The 22628-nt window shown below is 35.0% G+C and overlaps 1 protein-coding gene across 1 annotated transcript in view; it reads left to right on the forward strand.

Annotated features, from left to right (window-relative positions):
* Positions 1-22628, forward strand: part of CCDC171 (coiled-coil domain containing 171) — a 357858-nt gene that overhangs the window by 93557 nt on the left and 241673 nt on the right. The gene's annotated exons all lie outside the window — the stretch shown is intronic.

Here is a 22628-nt window from a genome sequence, read left to right on the forward strand (position 1 = left end):
ACAGTTTGGAAAGTGAGTTATAACTGAGAATGCAATGGTGAAGACATTGTCACCAATATAAGTTGCGTGAATCCTCCTGATTCTTGTCTCCTAGCACTCCAATGACTAGATAAAAGAAGACTGGCTGAATTCACCACTGAATTCAGGGTGCTTTGTGATTAAAAATAATTTACTTGGTGCCAATAGGTTTTTACTTTTTAACTTTTACAATTTGGTGGATGGTCTGAAATAGGCAAGTTGTAGCCCACTAGCAACCACCGTTTGCTTGTTTGGACCATTGGCACTCAGCTTATAAAGCACTATTGTTCTGACTGGTGGAAGAGCCATTGTGATGTTCAGAAACGTATTCAGGTTGCAGCCTAAGTGATCTACAGTTCACATGGTTCAGCCTAACTATTTATATGTTCCTCTCTGTTTTTCATCTCTCTTAAAGTCCTAGCTTTATGTCTTATTTTCTTCCATCTTTCTGTTTTCTTGTCCTCTTTTTATCCTTCCTTATTATTAGCTTTCTCCTTTAACTTGTTCTGTTTTATTCTTTTTAGAACAGTTGCTTTCTATCTCTTTACCCAACCATAATATGAAATTTTAAAAATATTTAATGAAAATACTATTACTTTAAATAGTAAGTACAGTGTTTTATTTTTTATTAAAAAACATCTGTAGGGCTTCCCTGGTGGCGCGGTGGTTGGGAGTCCGCCTGCCGATGCGGGGGACGTGGGTTCGTGCCCCGGTCTGGGAGGATCCCGCATGCCGCGGAATGGCTGGGCCCGTGAGCCATGGCCGCTGAGCCTGCACTTCTGGAGCCTGTGCTCCACAACGGGAGAAGTCACAGCAGTGAGAGGCCCGTGTAATGCAAAAAAAAAAAAAACAAAAAAAAAAACAAACAAACATCTGTAGCTTTCTTAAATCATTTTTTGGGTACATAGTCCTTTATTTTCTTTTATTTTTTCTGTAGGTTAGTAGCCTTTGAGTTGGGAGGGGAATCTTATAAATTTCTCTCTAAAGAGATATCTGTCAAATTAAGAATTTTAAACCATAAAAAATGGAGTTTTTTTTAGTTCTGCATCCTTACAGTCTGTTATTTTTGCTTTGAATTCATAATCGTTTTTGACTGAAGAGAAAATACCTTAAGAAGAGGCTTTTACCTTTTGTTTTTGGAAATAAAACTTTGTTTTAATGACATCCTATGATCCTATGTAACCTAGTGTGTCTTTCCCACAGTTATGTTTCTATTGAACATAATAGTGTCAGCTTTTATAGAATATAGATGGGAAGCATAAGTTAGCTACAGGTAATTTTCCTCTCCCTTTGAGGTAACCACTTGTTTTCTAGTTTAGGTCACATTCATGACCATTATTCAAGTCTTGGTCTTTATTTTCTATGTTGCATTGTAAGAGAAAATTAAGGCCACTTTCCTCTATAGGTTTACTAGTGAGATCAAGGTATTATTAATATATGCAAAGGCTTCAGGAAGTTTTGAGACTTAAAAAAAGCAATTGTATAACCTAAGGTCACATAGTCTCTCAGAATTGGAAGAAACCATAGAGATCATCGAGGTCAGGATATACACAGTGTCAATAAGCCAGTTGCAAAGTGATAGCTTCCCTGTTTCAAGAGAGAGAATAAAAATATAGAGCATAATTTTGGAAAAGTTCAAACTGGTTATGTTGAGTCTTTTGTTGATATTTAAGGAATATAAACCCAGCCAACATTAATTGTACTTTTATATTCGTGAAATTACTCCTATTCAAAGTGTGGATTTAGAAGATATGATTAGCAAATGAGTAGTATATTATTATTTTTAATGTCATAGAATTAATAGAATTTCAACATAGGACATCTAAGGATTTAACAAAATTAGTTTCATGTTCCATGTTATACACTATTGAATTTGACTTTAAAAAGTTTTGATTAAAGTTGAACTATTAATTTTAAATTCTATGAATTTAATAATGATTTAATCAACTACTAATTAAAACCGAATTTCAAGTTTAAGCTGCTTAGTGATCATGCTTATTAAAGCCCTTCAGAGGTTCAATAGATCCAGTTGGGTCTTTTAGTCATTACTGTGAGGTTTTTTTTTTTTTTTTGTACTGTGAGTTTTTATATCTGCTTCTCTTGAAGCAGGGGAGCTATCATTTTCAAATTGGTATTAGGATTTGCTTTGTGCTTTCCACAATGAAATTTTTTTAAGTCCATCATTTCTTGAGATTTGTTTTTCTGCCACTCAGTAATATTTAGTTACAGCTCTAGGAGAGACCACATATTGAAAAGGGAATTCTAGTTCTCATGAGGTTTTGCTCAAAGAATATTTTATTCTCTAAAGAACTTGTGATTGAAAATGGTCAAGTGTATATTTTTTCCCTGTACTTTGGGGGCTTGACTGATTATATAATAATAATGATTGCTAGCATTAGATAGGATTTGGGCAAGTGCTTTGATTGCTGTGCTTTGTGGTAAAGTAAAAGTTTCTTGATAATATTTTTGCATCAAATGATCAGTTAGGTTTGTTTTAGAAGGACATGTTTCTGATTTTGCAGGAGGCATTCAAAACTAATGGGCTAATAAAAATTCTATTCTGAATTTTTACTAAAAATTTGTTGATTCCTGCTTCTTACCAATAATAGGAGTAGTATTTATATATGAGCATTGTTTTTGCTAATATAAACATCACTTTCTGTCTCTCTTAGTGGTCCTTAAAAGTTTAATACTATTAAATAGTATTTCTCAAATGTGTGTATGTTTGTATTTGTGTATTTAAATGTGCATTATATGACTGGCTTCCTAAATTTATAATGTGGGCATAAAGCTTTTTTATTAAGCTTTTTGAAATTTATTAATATGTATATTCTTAAGTTTTGAAAATTTAAATCTCATTTTTGACCTGGGAAAAAATAAAATGGTATTGTGTTTGTGTGCGTGTGTGCACATGTGAGTGTGCATGTGTGTGTGCGTGTGCGTGTGTGTGTGTGTGTGCGTGTGTGTGTGTGTGTGTGAGAGAGAGAGAGAGAGAAGGAGAGAGAGAGAGAAAGATAGAGATAGAGGGAGATATTTATATGTCAGGGCCTAAATTGAGATTGGACAGTAGCATTTTCTGAAAAATAAACTAAGTGTAAAGCTGTGTAAGGGAAGATGACAGTTCATCATATGCCATAAGCAATTGGGATCATAGAATGCTCACATCCGTGGAAGCAGCATAGGTGAGCAAGGAGGGAAAAAAATAGTAAACTGTTTTATGAATAAGTAAGAGAGATTAGTTATCTTCAATATGATCAAAGGAAAAGCTGCAGATGGTGATGATTATGAAAGCTAACCAGATCAAATTCAGTTTAGCTGAGCAAGCTCTCCTGGAGTCCTTACAAATGGGCTGCCTATGTGGTAACTGGGTGGAAGATAAGATAAAAAGGTGAGATGTGGAGCATAAGTATATGATGTCGGTTGCAGGTTCTGATGCTCCTCTGTTCTTTTCAGAATTCTTTTGTAACGGCTTAAATATATTTAAACTAATTTAAAAGCTTATGTGAGTTCAAAACTGTTCAGAAATTATAGGTGTTACGTATCACTGCTACAAAAGTTCAACCTACCTTTAAAATGCTAATTTCATTAAACAAATCTAGTGACTAAGTAAAGGTATTTATTTTTTACCTGTTTGTTTTTTCTATAATTTTTAACCTTATTAAAAGTTCCCCTTAATTGCTTTTATTCTTATTTATGGTTTGAGTCAACTTTTCCATTGCAGATCAGCAGGGCTCATTTCGCTAATTTCTAGATATAAATGTTTGCATATGCTTTTTTATGTTTTTTTCACGAGTTTGTATTAGAAATTTTTATTTACATGCATATCCATTTATGATATTCATACATGATTAGCAAAAGTGAGGGATGAGTTTTTATAGGCTCAAAGAAAGATAAGATGATAGAATGACATGTTAGATTAAGCCAGAAATTCATTTACTTTAGCAGTGTGTATAGTATACCAAGGTGGAAATACTACATAGTTCTTTGTCATCTCATTATCTTTCTGGTTAAAGATATTCTATAACCAACCTTGACTCCTCTTTAATAATACATTAAGGTCTGTCAGTCACAAATGTTTCTGAACTTTCTTTGAATATTTTGATATTTTTAGTCCCCTTTCTACACTGGTTGTAGATTCATCATGACATCTATAAAGTAGTTCTTGGTTCATGGTGAGTGATCAGTAAATGTTCATCCGAACATCATCTGGTTAGCCAACATAGCAGTAAGGAACTTTTATTCCTAGGGTAATAAACTCTTTATGTGAATTATGTCTAAGGCAAAAAGAAGTGAGTTCTTTTATCCTACCATTTTGTCTTTTAAACTTCTGTGCATGTTTAGAATTACAGAATTTGTTGAATCAGCATTTTAACATTTAACCTAAACTTACTCTTTATGTCACACAATAAAGCATGTTAATCAAAAATTAGAAACTTAGTATTTTACCTTGCTTTGCACTTTGTTTTTGACCCAGCAGTTTTGTTTATTTAGTTGGTAGGTTCTGTAGAATTTCTTGCATATCAAAAGGCTACTAAGAGAACTAACAGCTTTGAGAACAAAATTTAAATATAAGTGCAATCCACACTTAAAAAAAGTCCCAGATGTTTTCTCTATATGAATGAAGAATGGAAGCTTCGTTTATAAAACAAAAACAATTTATTAGGAAAAAAATTGTCAACTGTAAAAAGAAAAGGACACTTTGCTGTACACTTGAAACTAACACAATTTTGCAAATCAACTCTACTTCAGTAAAAAACAATGAAAAGGACAGTTTTTCCGGTCATAACCTGGTTCATAAACCTATTAGATGTAAGTAAAGTTTGTATTGGCTGTATTATGAGACTATGACCCAGATATCACTGTAGAAAATTATAATACTACTAATTATAAACAGAATAGCAACTTGAAGGCATAGTTAATTAATTCTTTTTAAGCCTTTCATTCATCAAATCTTTATTGTTTGAAAAATTTTACACTAATCAGTGTTTCCTGGCTAATTTGACATTAAATTTGGTTTTAAACTGTAATGGTATTGAAATTTTAGTTCATCTTTTTAAAATTGAAATATAGCTGATGTACAATATTATGTTAGGTTATACAACATAGTGATTCAACATTTAAATACATTATGAAGTGATCACCATGGTAAGTCATCTAGTAACCATCTGTCCCCATACAAAGTTATTATGGTATAATTGATGATATGCCTTATGGTGTATAATACATCCCTGTGACTTATTTATTCTATAACTGGAGGTTTGTACCTCTTGATTCCCTTCACCTACTTCACCCATTCCCCCATCTCCCCTCTGGCAACCACCATTTGTTCTCTGTATCTGTGAGTCTGTTTTCATTTTGTTTTGTTTATTTGTTTTGTTTTTTAGATTCCACATGTGAGATTATATGTTATTTGTCTTTTTCTGTCTGACTTATTTCACATATTTAGCTCATTGTTTAGTCAGTATTGAACCCTACACTTGAAAGAGAAGAATTATTGTTGAACTAGGAATTTAATTGAACCTTTATATTAAGCTGACTCCAAGTATGCAATTTTTCTGGAATTCTACATTTTTACTTATGTAAATTTCTATTCCTTGAGATTGATGGGGACTTAGCCTCAGTTGGCATTTCATAATAGAAAAACATATATTTTGGTGACAGATTGATCTGGGTTTTAATCACAACTCCATCTCATAATAGTTGTGTGACCTTTAGTGATATTATCCCTCTGAATCTGTTTGCTCATTGTAAAATGGTGCTAATAATATCTACTGTGCAGGATTTTCAGTGAGCATTAAAGATAATATATGTATTGAAATAATAGAGTGTGTGTATATGCATGTAATTTGTGAATATGATGCTGGATTTCCTCTGGAAATATACTTCTATGACAATATTAGGAAAATGCTGAATAAGAAGTCCTAGGATACTAAACCTTTAGGACATTAAAATATATTGTAGGGAAGAACTTCTGAAATGATGGAGTAAGGAGCTTGGTGAACCTAACAAAAAAAAATTTAATTGGTGAAAAATTAAAAAAACAACCACAAAAAACCAACCATATAAAGCTCTGAAAATTGTCCTAAGGGCAAAGGAGAAACTTTCATTCAAGAAAATCTACTAATCATCAAAATTAAAAACCTTAGTTCTTCAAAGAACACCATCAGAAAAGTAAAAAGACAACTTACAGAACGGGAGAAAATATTTGCAGCTCATATATCTGATAAAGGAGTTTTAACTGAAAGAACTCTTATAACCCAACAATAGAAAGACAACCTAATTGAAAACTGGACAAAAGATCTGAAAAGAGACTTCTCCATAGAAAATACATAAATGGCCAGTAAACACATAAAAAGCTGCTCAGTATCCCTAGTCATCAGGAAAATGCAAATCAAAACCATAATGACATATTGTATCACATACACTAAGATGACTGTAATAAAAAGGACATGTAATAGCAGTTATTGGCAAGGATGTGAAAGAATTGGAATCCTCAGGGCTTCCCTGGTGGCGCAGTGGTTGAGAGTCCGCCTGCCGATGCAGGGGACACGGGTTCGTGCCCCGGTCCGGGAAGATCCCACATGCCGCGGAGCGGCTGGGCCCATGAGCCATGGCCGCTGAGCCTGCGCGTCCGGAGCCTGTCCTCTGCAATGGGAGAGGCCACAACAGTGAGAGGCCCGCGTACTGCAAAAAAAAAAAATAGAATTGGAATCCTCATACACTTATGCTGGGAATGTAAAATGATGCCTCCACTTTGGAAAATAGTTTGGAAGTTCCTCAAAATGTTAAAATTGGAGTTACCATATGACTTAGTAATTGTACTCCTAGGTATATACCCAATAGAAATGAAAATATACATCTATATTCATAGCAGCATTTTTTTTTTTGTGGTATGCGGGCCTGATAACAGCAAAAAAATTGAAACAGCGCAAATGTCTATCAGCTGATGAATGGATGAACAAAAGTTGATAAAAACATAACATGGAATATTATTCAGGGATAAAAAGAAATAAAGTACTGATCAGTGGTTAAAAATGGATAAACCTTGAAAACATTAAGCTAGGTGAAGGAAACCAGACACAAATGCCAGACATATAATCTATAATTCAATTTATATGAAATATCTAGAGTAGGCTATCTGTAGAGATAGAAAGTAGATTAGGGTTGCCTAGCCTAGGGTTGAAGGGATTGGGAGAAAATGGGGCGTGACTGCTAATGGGAATGAGATCTCTTTTTGGGGTGATGAAATTGTTCTAAAATTGATTGTGGTGATGGTTGAGCAACTCTATGAATGTACTAAAAACCATTGAATTGTGTACTTTAAATGGATGAATTATGTAAATTGTATCTCAAGCTATTGAAAATAAGAAAATCTAGTAAATTTCAGTAAGAACAGCAAGAGTGTGGCATTTGAGTGATGGCTGGTTCCATAACCCCTTTTCTACCCCCTGCTCCTTGTTACAGAACCTCTACCCTGGGCTGTTGCAGCCAAGAGGATGATCCCTTCCTCTCTCTCTAGCTCCAAGGCTGGGGCTATGCGTTCATTGTAGGAGAGGTACACTGCTGGAATTTCTCGTCTCTCAGACCCTTGTGTTGTACCAACTCTATTCCAGGCAAGCGGGGCTGAGAGGACCAGATCTCTCTTCCTCTACCCAGCTTTCACTTGGAATGTAGTAGTTCTACCCCAGGCATGGCAGGCCAAGAATATTGGGCCAACTGCCCTTGCCCCAGAACACCACGGCTTGCACTTAGTCCCTTAGAGAGCAGGATTGTTGTTTTGGAAAAGTGGGTCCTCACTCCCAACTCCAGTGCAGTGGCACAGGAGTTCTGCCCAGGGGGATAGGCTGGCTGGCTGTAAGGGGAAAGAGCTCTGCAGCTCTGTTTAAGGGGACTGACCTTATTTGAAATAAGATGAGTGAAAACTGAAACAACATATCATATCTTATAAGGTGCTGCTAACACAGTGCTTAAGAGGAAAATTTATAGCTGGAGTCACTTGTATTAAAAAACATCCTTAAATTAGTAACCTAACGTTTCACCTTAAGAAACTAGAAAAAGAAGAGCAAACTAAACCCAAAACAAGTGGAAGAAAAGAAACAATAAAGATTAAAGCAGAAACAAAAGAAATAATAATATGGAATAATAGAGGAAATCAGTGAAACCAAAAGTTGATTCTTTGGAAAGATAACTAAATTGATTAACATTTAGTTAGACTGATCAAGGGAAAAAGAGAGGAGACTCAAATTATTAAAATCATGAATGAAAGAGGGGACACAACTATTGACTATACAGGAATAAAAGAATTATAAGAGAATACTGTGAACAACTATATGCCAACAAATTAGATAATTTAGATGAAGTGGACAGATTTCTAGAAAGACACAAACTACCAAAACTGGTAAAGAAGAAATAGAAAATCTGGATAGACCTATAACAAAGAGATTGACTTAGTAATCAAGAAACTTTTCTTAAAGGAAAGTCCAGGCCCAGAAGGCTTCACTGGTGAATTCTACTAAATGTTTAAGAAGAATTAACACCAATTCTTCATAGATTCTTTCGAAAAAGAGAGGAGGCAACACTTCCCCTCTCATTATGTGAAGTTAGTTTTATTACCCTGATAACAAACCAAAGACATAGCAAAAAAAGAAAACTCAGACCAGTATCCCTTTTGAGTATAGATGCCAAAATCCTCAACAATGTGCTAGCAAACCAAATCCAGCAATTTATAAAAAAGATTTTACATTGTGATCAAGTGGGATTTGTCCCATAATGTAAGACTGGTGTAACATCTGAAAATCAATTAGTTAATAGACTTTATTAATAGAATGACAAAAACCAAATGATCATCTCAATAAACAGAGAAAAAATTTGATAAAGTTCAACATTTTTCATGATAAAAGTGCTCAACAAACTAGGAGAAGAAAGGTTCTTTCTCAACCTGGTAAAGAGCATCTATGAAACACCTAGAGCCAACATCAAAGTTAATGGTGAAAGACTGCTTTCTTTCCAAGATCAGGAACAAGACAAGGATGTATACTCTCACCATGTTTAGTCAACATTGTACTGGTGGTTCCAGCCAGGGCAATAAGGCAAGAAAAAGAAATAAAATGCATTAATTTTGGAAAGGAAGAAGGAAACTATCTATTTGCAGATCATGTAATCTTGTATATTAGAAAATTATAAGGAATTCACACACACAGAACTATTAGAAATAATAAAAAAGTTTAGGAGGGTTGCAGGGTACAATGCAAGATCAATACCAAAATCAATTGTATTTCTATACACCAGCAATGAACAATCCAAAGATGAAATAAAGGAAGCAATTTCATTTATGATAGTGTCAAAAGGAATAAAGTACTTAGGAGTAACAATAAAAGAAATACAAGAATTGTATGCTGAAAACTAGAAAGCATCACTTAAAAAAATTAAACAAGATCTAAGTGAATGGAAAGACATTATATGTTCATGGATCATAAGAACTAATATTATTACTTGTTAAGATATTAGTACTCCTCAGACTGATGTATAGATTCAGTGCAATCTCTATCAAAATCCCAGCTGGATTTTTGGAGATACTGACAAGCTGATTGTAAAATTCATATGGAAATGCAGGGGACAGAATAGCTAAAATATCTTGCAAAAGAAGAGTAAAGTTGGAGGAGTAACACTTCCCAATTTTAAAGCTTACTACAGGGCTATAGTAATCAAGACAGTGTGGTATTGGCATAATGTCGGCATATAGATCAATGGAAAAGAATTGAGAGTACCGAAATAAACCCCTACAATTATGTTTAATTGTTTTTGAAAAGGGTGCCAAGTTAATTATATTAAAAGAGTAATATTTTTCAGCAAATGGTGCTGAAAGAACTGGGTATCCATAAGCTAGAGAATGAATTTGAACCCCTACAGAAAAGTTAAATGGTTCGTAGGCCCAAATAGAATAGCTGAAACTACAAAACTCTTAGGCAGTGATTCTTTAGGAGCCACAGCAAAAGCACAAATGACAAAAAAATAGATACAATGATACAAAAATAGATACAAATAGATACAATGTATCTACAAATAGATACAATAATTCACCAAAATTAAAAACTTCTGTACTTCAAAGGATACTGTAAAGAAAGTGAAAACACAATCACAAAGTGCTAGAAAACTTTTGCAAATCAAGTGACTGATAAAGAACTTGTATTCAGAATGTATAAATGCCTCTCACATCTTAATAATAGAGAAATAACAATTAAAATATGCTAAAAGTTTAAATGGACATTTCTTCAAAGAATATATACGAATGGCCAATAAGTATGTTAAAAGATGTTCAAAATCATTAATCAGGGATAGGCAAATCAAAACCACAATGAGATACCTCTTCACACTCATTAGCATGATTATAATTAAAAAATGGACAGTAGCAAGTTTTGGTGAACATGTGGAGAAGTTGGAATCCTCACACTTTGCTGGTGGGAAGGTAAAAAATCGAAGCCCCTTTGGAAAAACATTTGGCAGGTTTTTAAAGAGTTAAACCTAGAGTGCCCATAAGACTCAGTAGTTTCACTCCTAGGTATATAACCAGGAGAAGTGAAAACATACATCCACATAAAAACCTGTACATGGATGTTCGTAGCAGCGTTATTCATAATAACCAAAAAGTGGAAACAAACCAAATGTTTTTCAACTGATGAATGGATAAAGTGTGACTTATCTGTATGATGTAATATTATTTAGCAATAAAAATAAACAAAATACTTATACATACTATAACACAGATGAACCTTGAAAATATTATTCTTTGTGAAAGAAGTCAATCATAAAAGGCTGTATTTTATGATTGCATTTATATGAAGTGTCCAGAAGAGGCAAATCTATAGAAACAGAAATAAGAATGGTGGTTGCTCAGGGGCTGGGTGTGGAAATGGGAGAATGGAGAGTGGTAGTCAATGCATATGGCATATATTTTAGTGGGGACAACAGTGTTCTAAATTTAGACTGTGGTTATGATGGCAAAATTCTGTGAATATACTAAAAACATTGAATTGCACACTTTAATTGGGTGAATTGTATGTTATGTCAATTATATCTCAGTAAAAATAAAAAATAAAGTTACCATAATTAAGAATTGATACTGACAAAATAGAGAAATCAATGAAACAGAGAGTTCAAAAATAGCTATGGATATGTATGGGAATTTAATGTGTGGTAAAGTTGCATGCATAAAGGAAAAAACTTAAGCTCTGAGGAAAAACATACTCATGTGTCTCCTCTCTCTACATGCAACGTTGCTCACACAGAACACTGGCAGTCACCAAGTGTGTGTAGATTTCCCCGCACACACCAGCTACGTGTCCTACAACTGAACTCAATTCTGACATTATGTACCTGGAGATAGTGTCAGATCCCACAAGTTAAGAATTCAGTTCCATAAGACTGCTCCCCCCTCCCCCCTTCCCTACACACACACAGACACACACACACACACACACACACACACACACACACACACACTCAGAGGCCAGCTGCAAGTGTTTCTGACCACCCGGCTATAAATCGGAGGTTTCCAGAACTTCCTTCTCAGGTTCCATTAATTTGCTAAAGGGGCTCACAGAACATAGGAAAACAGTTTATTTACTAGATTGCAGGTTTGTTTGTTTTTATAAAAGTATAACTCGGGAACGGCATAGGGCAAGGTATGTGGGAAGAGTCTCTGAGCTTCCATGCTCTCTGGATATGCCATCCTACCAGCATCTCCAGGTGTTTCCCAACCCAGAAGCTCCTGGAACCCCATTCTTCTGCGTTTTCATGGAGGCTTCATTATGTAGGCATGATTGATTAAATCACTGGTCATTGGTGATTTTACTTACTTATTTATTTATTTATTTTTGGCTGTGTTGGGTCTTCATTGCTGTGCGCGGGCTTTCTCTAGCTGCGGTGAGCAGGGACTACTCTTTGTGTTGGTGCACGGGCTTCTCGTTGCTGTGGCTTCTCTTGTTGCAGAGTATGAGCTCTAGGCATGTGGGCTTCAGTAGTTGTGGCACACAGGCTCAGTAGTTGTGGCTCGCGGGCTTAGTTGCTCCACGGCATCTGGGATCTTCCTGGACCAGGGATCGAACCCGTGTCCCCTGCCTTGGCAGGTGGATTCTTAACCACTGCACCACCAGTGAAGCCAGCCATTGGTGATTGATTCAACCTCTAGCTTCTCTCTCCTCCCAGGAGGTTGCGGGGGGTGGAACTGAAAGTTCCAACCTTCTAGTCACATGGTTGGTTCCCCTGGCAACCAGCCCCCATCCTTAGGTTATCTAGGGTCTTTCCAAAAATCAACTCATTAACATAAAATTCAGATGTGGTTGAAAGGAATTTTGACACCCGTTTCACCTTTATCACTCTGAAGCTATTTTGGGAACTGGGAGCAAAACTAAAGAGTATAACAAAAGATGCCTTTATGGCTCTTATACAGGAAATTACAAGGGTTTTAGGAGCTTTGTGCCAGGAACCATGGGTGAAGATCAAATATATATTCCTTATTATAAATCACAATGTCATGCAGTATGCCAAATCAATGTATAAAGATAGATTATCTCATAGTTTTTAAATAACTGGCTATACATAAGAGGAAACAATATAAGTCCCTGCCATATTGCTTATATCAAACAAATTCTAGATTGATCAGAGTCATAAAAGAGGAAGATAAAGAGGGAGGGGATATAGGTATACATATAGCTGATTTACTTCATTGTACAGCAGAAACTAACACAACATTGTAAAGCAATTTTATTCCAATAAAAAAAAAAGCCCCAAAAGAAAAAGGGAATTTAAGTGTTTTATAATCTTGGAGCAAGGAAAGTACGACACAAAAATCTAGAAGTCCCAAAGCAAATTATTGATAAATTTGATTACCTAAAAAATTTTTGTTTCTAAGAATGTAGTCAGAAGGCAAATGACAAATTGGCAATAATGATTTGCAACATGTATGACAAAGTGATTGTTTCCATAATTTGCAAAGGAATGTAATAAATCACTATGGAAAATGTGGACAATGTAATATAGAAATGGGCACATGAAAAGGCAGTTCACAGAAAAAGAAATACAGATGGCTCATAAGCATATGAAAAAATGCTTAATCTTATTTAAAATTAAAGAAATGCACAGTAAAATAAGTTGATAATGCTTACCATTGGAAGGGTATGGGGAAATAGGCACTTCTGCTATTCATGGTAGTTTACACAAGTTGGACTCTTTAGAGAGCAATTTGATAACCCTTGTCTAAAAATAGCTGTACATACCCCTTTGCCCATCAAATTTATTTCTAGGAGTTTATTGAGTAGATATAGTTGAATGTGCATGCAAAGATATAGAAGTACACACGTAAGGATGTATATTGTAGTATTGTCACTAGTAGAAAAAATGCAAATAACCTATAAATCTTAGCAGTAGGGGACTGGTTAAATTCATTTACAATGGATAAATTAATTAAACAATGGAGTGCTATGCAACTGAAAAAATGTGATGAGGAAAGGTGTTAAGAGACACACTATGAATGAAAAAATAAGTTATATACTATGATCCTATTTGAATTTAAAATTGTATGTAATATATATTTATATAAATAAAATTTTTATTATATAAAATATAGTTTTATTATATTTAAAATTTCTATAATTATAAAGCAAACTCTGGATAAAACGTACCTATGAGGATTAAGTTACCTTCTCTTTTTCTCAATTGCTTCATTTTTTACTGCAAGGATAATATAGATAAACTCAAAGAATTTAATAGAATACTTAAATGTTTAATAATTAAAAGTAATGATTGGGCCTCCCTGGTGGCGCAGTGGTTGAGAGTCCACCTGCCGATGCAGGGGACACGGGTTCGTGCCCCGGTCCGGGAAGATCCCACGTGCTGTGGAGCGGCTGGGCCCGTGAGCCATGGCCACTGGGCCTGTGCGTCTGGAGCCTGTACTCCGGAACGGGAGAGGCCACAACAGTGAGAGGCCCGCGTACTGCAAAAAATAAAAATAAAAAAAAAATAATGATTAAAAATAACTTTACAATGTATTATCACATATATATAATTGGTGCTTTATAAATACTATGTTTTTTCAGATAAACTTTGATTGGTGCCCATTGGTAATAATATATTCCATTTTGACTCTTTTACTTATTTAATCTTTTAATAACTAAAATTCGGTGTTTCTTTTTCTATGGATATAAATCTTATGTCGGTCTGTGAGTCTGTACTTTGATAATATCCAGAAATCTTCATTTGGGCCTCTTTGCTCAATTGGTCCTCATAGTGTTTCCTAACACGTTAACAATATGTATGCTTATTTGCTATGGGAAAGTGTTTTTTGTTTGTTTGTTGGCTTGTTTTATTTGCAGTTTTTCAAAAATCTAATTGAATTTTGAATTTAATAGGTACACATAATACATGATTTCGAAGATAAAACGTTACACAGTGTAAAGTAAAATTTCTTTCTTCCCAACCTTTGGCCACCAAGATTCTCTTCCCAGAGGCAACCCTAGTTATTACTTTCTTGTGATTCTATGTAGCGATTCTCTATATTTACAGATATGCACACACACACACACACACACACACATGAATTTTACACAAATAGTAAAATGGTAGCATATTAAATATACTGTTCTCTTTTTCCCCCCGATATTAACTTGTTTAATATGACGACATTAAAAAGCATGTTACTAATGATATGCTAATGCAGAAAATTTAAAGTCTGGTTTTGTTTGTTTAGTTTTACTTCCCAACTCAGAGGGCTTTCAGTTGGACATTGGATCTTTTATTTTATAGTAGAACATACCTTTTCCACCTCCTCTTTTGTTTTTAACTCCAGGATATAGCTTAGAGATCTTTCCATATTAGGATATGAAGAAGAGCTTCCTCCTTCTATTTAAAGTCATTGTGGATGAATCCTAATTGATTTAACCATCTTCTGTTGATGGCATGTTGGTAGCATGTTTAATATGATATTTAACTCTTATTTTATCTACTCAGTATTGTCTAGGTGCTGGGGATACATTGATGAGGACAAAAAATAAAAGACCATATTTTTATTGAGCTTGAATTCAATGAGATAGACATTAATAAAAGACCTACTCAAATAAATGTGGAATTACAACTCTAATAAGTGCTGAGAAGATTCTAATAGAGGGAATTGATATACTCAGGGAGTAAAAGATAGCTTTTCCAAAAAAGTGATAGTTGAACTGATGTCTAAAGACAGAATTATTAGTTTTGCATATTTTACAGATGAATTTTGTCCTGTAATATCTATATCCATTTCTTCTGTTTCTATAAGCATGCCTCTATCTCGTCAGCTTTTAAACATGCTTAAGTTTCTCACTTATTAAAAAAACCAAAACTCTTCTCCATCCCTACTCTTCTTTCCAACTACTGCCCTTTATCTCCCCTTCTCTTCTTACCAAAAAAGTGTTGTCTAAACTTCCCGTTTCCATTTACTTATCTCTCACAAAATCAAGACAAAAAAGTACAGGCTTACTCCTGCTTTGACCTGTTCTAGTCTGGGTTATAACAGATTTCATCATGGTCACCAGTGACTTCCATGTCCGGTGAACACTTGTTAGTCTCCATTTTGCTTGAATATTCTGTGACATTGGACATTGGACAGGTGACACTGAAATGTTTTTTTAATCTTGGTTTTCATGACATTATCCTCTTCTGTTTTTCTTCCTCCTTTTCTGGTCTTCTTTGCTGACTTTTTCTTTTCTAAGTGTTAAATTCTGGGGTTCCTTAGTCTTTATCCAAGGCTCTTTTCTCTTCCCATCAAACAGTCTCAAGGCAAGCTTCACATATCCCTAGATGATTCCCAAGCCTATATCTGACTTCTCTTCTGAGCTTTATACCATTATGTCCAGCTGCCTCCAGTATTTTTCTACTTTATTTGTTCTTTGTTAATTCAAATATATTTAGGGTCTGTTATTTGCCAGGTATTCTACTGGTGCTGGGAGTCTCGTAAAGGTATTTTAATGAAATATGATCAAAACAGAATTTATGATTTACACTTCCTGCCAAAAACAAGCAAACAAGTAAATAAACAAACAGAAATAGCCAAAATAAGACCTTTTCTACTTCCGTCGTTCTCACTGAAGTACTGAAATACACCCAATTCTTCTAGTCCAAAACCTTGGAATCAGTCTTTTTTTTTAAATTTATTTTTTAAATTTAATTTTGGCTGTGTTTTCTTCATTGCTGCATGCGGGCTTTCTCTAGTTGCGGTGAGCGGGGGCTACTCTTCGTTGCGGTGCGCAGGCTTCTCATTGTGGTGGCTTCTTTTGTTGCGGAGCACGGGCTCTAGGTACACGGGCTTCAGTAGTTGTGGCTCGTGGGCTGTAAAGCATAGGCTCAGTAGTTGTGGTGCACGGGCTTAGTTGCTCTGTGGCATGTGGGATCTTCCCAGACCAGGGCTCGAACCCGTGTCCCCTGCATTGGCAGGCGGATTCTTTTTTTTTTTCTTGTATCCTTAGTGTATTGTATCTATAGATCATATTGGGAAGAATTGATATCTTAACAATATTGAGTCATTTGACCTTTGAAATGGTATATCTCTCCATTTATTTAAGCCCTTTAAAATTTCAGCAATGTTTTGAAGTTTGTAGTATACAGGTCTTGCACCCTTTTTGTCAGATTTATTCCTAGCTATATCATATTTACTTATTATAAGTGGTATTTAAAAAATTAAGTTTCTTATTATTCACTTCTACTATATAGAAATAGAATTTCAATTTTGATGTTATGTTCTACAGCATTGCTAAACTCACTTATGATTCTTATAACTTTTTGTGGATTCCACCAGATTTTCTGTATAAATTTTTCTTTTTTGTTGTTGTTTTTTTTTCACACACACACACACACACTGTATTTTATTTTTACAAGAGTATAAATAAACTGACACCAAGCATTGTAAATGGATGGCCACAACAAAAGCAGCAGTGATTGCAATTACCAAACACGAAACACATTCATACTGTGTCATAATATTGACATTCAGTCCAGTAACCCTCCACTGTAACAGGTCCTTTACTTTGCAGTGAAAATTGATTTGTATATTTTTTGCCTCTGAGTCCTTGTGGGATTTTTTTTTTTAATTCAAACAGAAAGTCACAAAAATCATAGTCATCCTCATCAGTTCACTCAGTCCCATGTAATTAATTTTTTTTTCTCATCTTGATCTTTTGTTAGCACTTTTATGAATTCATCAGTTTTCCATTAGAGTTCTAAAAATGCTTATTAATTCAGTTCAGCAGTATAGTCAGTTACCAGAAACCTGTACTTGTCAGAGTCTTTTCCATGAATTCCTTGAAGATGAAACCCTTTTATAGGAACATTTTTGCAAAAGCATCAGAGTACACCCAGAATTGTCTGTAAATGACAGAAGACATAAAAATGACCACGGTTAAAGATTTGATGCAAGTTCATAATAATGCAATTGACAAGGAAATTTAGTTATTTCTGAGATACACATTTTAAAGTAATAACTAGAATTATGACTTATAACATTATACCACAACATATAAGATTTTTAGACATTTTATGTAATGTCTGAAACATTTATATTAACATATTTCCATACAAATAACCCAAAGAAAGTTTAGTATTAGTTGTTTTTTGTTTGTTTGTTTTTTTATACTGCAGGTTCTTATTAGTCATCAATTTTATACACATCAGTGTATACATGTCAATCCCAATTTCCCAATCAGCACACCACCATCCCCACCCCACCGCAGTTTTCCCCCCTTGGTGTCCATACGTTTGTTCTCTACATCTGTGTCTCAACTTCTGCCCTGCAAACCGGTTCATCTGTACCATTTTTCTAGGTTCCACATAAATGCATTAATATACGGTATTTGTTTTTCTCTATCTGACTGACTTCACTCTGTATGACAGTCTCTAGATCCATCCACATCTCAACAAATGACTCAATTTTGTTCCTTTTTATGGCTGAGTAATACTCCATTGTATATATGTACCACAACTTCTTTATCCATTCCTCTATCGATGGGCATTTAGGTTGCTTCCATGACCTGGCTATTGTAAATAGTGCTGCAATGAACATTGGGGTGCATGTGTCTTTTTGAATTATGGTTTTCTCTGGGTATATGCCCAGTAGTGGGATTGCTGGATCATATGGTAATTCTATTTTTATTTTTTTAAGGAACCTCCATACTGTTGTCCATAGTGGCTGTATCCATTTACATTCCCACCAACAGTGCAAGAGGGTTCCCTTTTCTCCACACCCTCTCCAGCATTTGTTGTTTGTAGATTTTCTGATGATGCCCATTCTGCTGGTGTGAGGTGGTACCTCATTGTAGTTTTGATTTGCATTTCTCTAATAATTAGTGATGTTGAGCAGCTTTTCATGTGCTTCTTGGCCATATGTATGTCTTCTTTGGAGAAATGTCTATTTAGGTCTTCTGCCCATTTTTGGATTGGGTTGTTTGTTTCTTTAATATTGAGCTGCATGAGCTGTTTATATATTTTGGAGATTAATCCTTTGTCCGTTGATTCGTTTGCAAATATTTTCTCCCATTCTGAGGGTTGTCTTTTTGTCTTGTTTATGGTTTCCTTTGCTGTGCAAAAGCTTTGAAGCTTCATTAGGTTCCATTTGTTTATTTTTGTTTTTATTTCCATTACTCTAGGAGGAGGATCAAAAAAGATCTTGCTGTGGTTTATGTCAAAGAGTGTTCTTCCTATGTTTTCCTCTAAGAGTTTTATAGTGTCTGGTCTTACATTTAGGTCTCTAATCCATTTTCAGTTTATTTTTGTGTATGGTGTTAGGGAGTGTTCTAATTTCATTTTTACATATAGCTGTCCAGTTTTCCCAGCACCACTTATTGAAGAGACTGTCTTTTCTCCATTGTATATCTTTGCCTACTTGGTCATAGATCAGTTGACCATAGGTGCGTGGATTTATCTCTGGGCTTTCTATCTTGTTCCATTGATCTATGTTTCTGTTTTTGTGCCAGTACCTTATTGTCTTGGTGACTGTAGCTTTGTAGTACAGTCTGAAGTCAGGGAGTCTGATTCCTCCAGCTCCGTTTTTTTCCCTCAAGACTGCTTTGGCTATTCGGGTTTTTTTGCGTCTCCATACAAATTTTAAGATGATTTGTTTTAGTTCCGTAAAAAATGCCATTGGTAACTTGATAGGGATTGCATTGAATCTGTAGATTGCTTTGGGTAGTATAGTCATTTTCACAATATTGATTCTTTCAATCCAAGAACATGGTATATCTCTCCATCTGTTGGTATCATCTTTAATTTCTTTCATCAGTGTCTTATAGTTTTCTGCATACAGCTCTTTTGTCTCCCTAGGTAGGTTTATTCCTAGGTATTTTATTCTTTTTGTCGCAATGGTAAATAGGAGTGTTTCCATACTTTCTCTTTCAGATTTTTCATCCTTAGTGTATAGGAATGCAAGAGACTTCTGTGCATTAATTTTGTATCCTGCAACTTTACCAAATTCATTGATTAGCTATAGTAGTTTTCTGGTGGCATCTTTAGGATTCTCTATATATAGTATCATGTCATCTGCAAACAGTGACAGTTTTACCTCTTCTTTTCCAATTTGTATTCCTTTTATTTCTTTTTCTTCTCTGATTGCCATGGCTAGGACTTCCAAAGCTATGTTGAATAATAGTGGTGCAAGTGGACGTCCTTGTCTTGTTCCTGATCTTAGAGGAAATGCTTTCAGTTTTTCACCATTGAGAATGATGTTTGCTGTGGCTTTGTCGTATATGGCCTTTATTATGTTGAGGTAGGTTCCCTCTATGCCCACATTCTGGAGAGTTTTTATCATAAGGGTGTTGAATTTTGTCAAAAGCTTTTTCTGCATCTATTGAGATGATCATATGGTTTTTATTCTTCAATTTGTTAATATGGTGTATCACATTGATTGATTTGCATATATTGAAGAATCCTTGCATCACAGGGATAAATCCCACTTGATCATGGTGTATGATCCTTTTATGTGTTGTTGGATTCTGTTGCTAGTATTTTGTAGAGGATTTTTGCATCTATATTTATCAGTGATATTGGTCTGTAATTTTCTTTTTTTGTAGTACCTTTGTCTGGTTTTGGTATCAGGGTGATGGTGGACTCATAGAATGAGTTTGGGAGTGTTCCTTCCTCCTTTTTTGGAAGAGTTTGAGAAGGATGGGTGTTAGCTCTTCTCTAAATGTTTGATAGAATTCACCTGTGACGCCATCTGGTCCTGGACTTTTGTTTGTTGGAAGATTTTTAATCACAGTTTCAATTTCATTACTTGTGATTGGTCTGTTCATATTTTCTCTTTCTTCCTGGTTCAGTCTTGGAAGGTTATATCTTTCTAAGAATTTGTCCATTTCTTCCAGGTTGTCCATTTTACTGGCATAGAGTTGCTTGTAGTAGTCTCTTAGGATGCTTTGTATTTCTGCACTGTCTGTTATAACTTCTTCTTTTTCATTTCTAATTTTATTGATTTGAGTCCTCTCCCTCTTTTTCTGATGAGTCTGGCTAATGGTTTATCAATTTTGTTTATCTTCTCAAAGAACCAGCTTTTAGTTTTATTGATCTTTGCTATTGTTTCCTTTGTTTCTATTTCATTTCTTTCTGCTGCTCTGATATTTATGATTTCTATCCTTCTACTAACTTTGGGTTTTGTTTGTTCTTCTTTCTCTAGTTTCTTTAGGTGTAAGGTTAGATTGTTTACTTGAGATTTTTCTTGTTTCTTGAGGTAGGCTTGTATAGCTATAAACTTCCCTCTTAGAACTGCTTTTGCTGCATCCCATAGGTTTTTGATCGTCATGTTTTCGTTGTCATATGTCTCTAGGTATTTTTTGATTTCCTGTTTGATTTCTTCAGTGATCTCTTGGTTGTTTAGTAATGTATTGTTTAGCCTCCATGTGTTTGTGTTTTTTACGTTTTTTCCCCTGTAATTCATTTCTAATCTCATAGCGTTGTGGTCAGAAAAGATGCTTGATATGATTTCAATTTTCTTAAATTTACTGAGCCTTGATTTGTCACCCAGTATGTGATCTATCCTGGAGAATGTTCCATGCACACTTGAGAAGAAAGTGTAATCTGCTGTTTTTGTATGGAATGTCCTATAAATATCAATTTAATCTATCTGTTCTGTTGTGTGATTTAAAGCTTCTGTTTCCTTGTTTATTTCCATTTTGGATAATCTGTCCATTGGTGTAAGTGAGGTGTTAAAGTCCCCCACTATTATTGTTTTACTGTTGATTTCCTCTTCTATAGCTGTTAGCAGTTGCCTTATGTTTTGAGGTGCTGCTATGTTGGGTGCATATATATATATATATTTATAATTGTTATATCTTCTTCTTGGATTGATCCCTTCATCATTATGTAGTGTCCTTCCTTGTCTCTTGTAACATTCTTTATTTTAAATCTATTTTATCTGATATGAGTATAGCTACTCCAGCTTTCTTTTGATTTCCATTTGCATGGAATATCTTTTTCCATCCCCTCACTTTCAGTCTGTATAAGTCCCTAGGTCTGAAGTGGTCTCTTGTAGACAGCATATATATGGTTCTTGTTTTTGTATCCATTCAGCAAGCCTGTGTCTTTTGGTTGGAGCAGTGAATCCATTCATGTTTAAGGTAATTATCGATATGTATGTTCCTATTACCATTTTCTTAATTGTTTTGGGTTTATTTTTGTAGATCCTTTTCTTCTCTTGTGTTTCCCACTTAGAGAAGTTCCTTTAGCATTTGTTGTAGAGCTGGTTTGGAGGTGCTGAATTCTCTTAGCTTTTGCTTGTCTGTAAAGCCTTTGATTTCTCCATCGAATCTGAATGAGATCCTTGCCGGGTAGAGTAATCTTGGTTGTAAGTTATTCCCTTTCATCACTTTAAGCATATCATGACACTCCCTTCTGGCTTGTAGAGTTTCTGCTGAGAAATCAGCTGTTAACCTTATGGGAGTTCCCTTGTATGTTATTTTCCATTTTTCCCTTGCTGCTTTCAATAATTTTTCTTCATCTTACTTTTTGCCAATTTGATTACTATGTGTCTCAGCATGTTTCTCCTTGGGTTTATCCTGTATGGGACTTGCTGCACTTCCTGGACTTGGGTTGCTATTTCCTTTCCCATGTTACAGAAGTTTTTGACTATAATCTCTTCAAATATTTTCTCTGGTCCTTTCTCTCTCTTTTCTCCTTCTGGGACCCTTATAATGCAAATGTTGTTGCGTTTAATGTTGTCCCAGAAGTCTCTTAAACTGTCCTCATTTCTTTTCATTCTTTTTTCTTTATTCTGTTCTGCAGCAGTGAATTCCACCATTCTGTCTTCCAGGTCACTTATCCATTCTTCTGCCTCAGTTGTTCTTCTATTGATTCCTTCTAGTGTAGTTTTCATTTCAGTTATTGTATTGTTCATCTCTGTTTGTTTGTTCTTTAATCCTTCTAGGTCTTTGTTAAACATTTCGTACATCTTCTCGATTTTTGCCTCCACTCTTTTTCCGAGGTCCTGGCAGGCGGATTCTTAACCACTGAGCCACCAGGGAAGCCCAGGATGAATTTTTATAAACAAGATCTACAATGAAAGGGAAACGGCATCTGATACATAAAAGTTTTGTTAAACAAGATTT

This window comes from Delphinus delphis, chromosome 6 (genome assembly GCF_949987515.2).
Source record: "Delphinus delphis chromosome 6, mDelDel1.2, whole genome shotgun sequence".
NCBI classification, from domain to species: Eukaryota; Metazoa; Chordata; class Mammalia; order Artiodactyla; family Delphinidae; genus Delphinus; species Delphinus delphis.